This window comes from Arachis hypogaea, chromosome 19 (assembly GCF_003086295.3).
Source record: "Arachis hypogaea cultivar Tifrunner chromosome 19, arahy.Tifrunner.gnm2.J5K5, whole genome shotgun sequence".
Taxonomy (NCBI): domain Eukaryota; kingdom Viridiplantae; phylum Streptophyta; class Magnoliopsida; order Fabales; family Fabaceae; genus Arachis; species Arachis hypogaea.
The window spans coordinates 64,148,472-64,150,727 of NC_092054.1; positions in this window are offsets into that span (position 1 = coordinate 64,148,472).

Below are 2,256 nucleotides of genomic sequence, written 5' to 3' on the forward strand. Positions count from 1 at the left end.
TTTTTTTTTTTTTTTTCATTTTTATTTATAGCAGTTTAACAATTTATTTTTTTGACAATTTTTTATTAAAAATATTATTGATACACTAAAATCAATCACTAAAATCAGCCATCAAAATATATATATATATTAATTTACTCTTAATATATATTTTTATATTTCAATATATATTTTATATTAGTAACTGACTTAATAATTAATTGACATAAAATAATTATTTTTTATTTATTTATTTATTATTATTTGATATTAAAATATAAAAGGTTCTCTAGATTTTTTTTCCATTGGAATGTGATTTTTCATCCTAAAATATTTTTTTCGCGTATTTTTCTCAATCTCACTTAGATATAAAGGATTATAGAAGATTGGGGATTAAATTGTTCTATTTAAATAAGTTTTTTTTATCAATTTTTTATCTATAATCTATAATCTATAATCTATAATTTTATAATATAATATAATATATAATGGCAATACATGAGTCCAAGATTTCTTTTCAGTATTACTCTTTTTATTAACTTCTCCACTATTTGTCCACCTTGACATAAATTTTATTCATTATCTTTCACCTCTCATCAGTTTCTCTCTTCTCATTTCATCTCTTATTAGTATTATTGAATACAGATAAAAATTTTTTTATTTAATTTACTTTTATCTATAACAATATATAATGACAATACGTGGGTTTGGTGTCCAAGATTTTTTTCCAATATTACCCTTTCTATTAACTTCTCCACTACTTGTCCACCTTGACATAACCTTTATCCGTTATCTTTCACCTCTCATCAGTTTCTCTCTTCTCATTTCATCTCTTATTAGAAAACCCTAAAAAATCCTAGAAAATTCTAAAAACCCTAAAAAACCCTAGAAAATCATAAAAAAAACCCTAATAATCCTAGAAAACCCGAGAAAGCTCTAAAATTCTTAGAAAACCCAAAAAATTCTAAAAAACCATAAAAAGCCTAGAAAATTTTAAAATATTCTAAAAAACCCGAGAAAACCCTAAAAACCCTAGTAAACCATAAAAAATTCTGAAAAATCCTAGAAAAGTCTAAAAATCCTAGTAAATCCTAAAAAACCTTAAAAAATCCTAGAAAACTCTAAAAACTTTAGAAATCCCAAAAAAAAAATCCTAGTGAATTCTAAAATCCCCTAAAAAACCATAAAAAAAATCCTAGAAAACCATAAAAATCATTGAAAACCGTAAAATACCGTAAAAATCCTAGAAAATCTTAAAATTTATAGAAAATCTTAGAAAATCCTAAAAACTTTATAAAATCCTAAAAAACCCTAGAAAACTCTAAAAAACTCTAGAAAATCCAAAAAAGTCCTTAAAAATCCTAAAAACATCCTAAAAAACCCTAAAAGCCCTAGAAAACCTTAAAAAAGCCTAGAAAATCTTAGGATTTTTTAGTCTTTTTCTCGTATTTTTTAGAGTTTTCTCGGGTTTTTCTAGTTTTTAGGGGTTTTAAGATTTTCTAGGATTTTTTGGATTTTTTAGGATTTTCTACGATTTTCTAGAGTTTTTTAAAGTTTTTAGGATTTTTATGGTTTTCTAGGGTTTTTAATGGGTTTTAGGGTTTTTTAGGATTTTCTAGCATTTTTAGGTTTTTCTAGGTTTTTATGGATTTTTAGGATTATCTAAGATTTTTTGGATTTTCTAAAGTTTTTTAGAGTTTTCTAGAGTTTTTCAGAGTTTTTAGGGTTTCCTAGGATTTTTCGAGTTTTCTAGAGATTTTAGAGTTTTCTAGGGGTTCTCAGAGTTTTCAAGGTTTTTTGGGGTTTTCTAGGGTTTTTAGAGTTTTCTAGGGTTTTTCACGGGAAAACAAAAAAAAAACTCCTAGAAAACCCAAAAAAAAACCCTAAAAATACTAAAAAACACTAAAAACCGTAAAAACCCTAGAAAAGCATAAAAAACCCTAGAAAACAATAAAAACCCTACAAAACTCTAAAAAACTCTAGAAAATCCAAAAAATCATAGAAAATCCTAAAAAATCCAAAAAACCTTAGAAAACCCTAAAAAACCTAGAGAACCCTAGAAAACCCTAAAAACCCTAGAAAACCTTCAAAACCCTAAAAAACCCTAAAAAACCCAAGAAAACTCTAAAAACTCTAGAAAATCAAAAAAATCCTAGAAACCCCTAAATATCCTAGAAAATCCTAAAATCTCTAAGAACCCTAAAAACTCTGGAAAACCCTAGAAAACTCTAAAAAACTCTAGAAAATTCATAAAATCCTAAAAAATCCTAAAAAGTT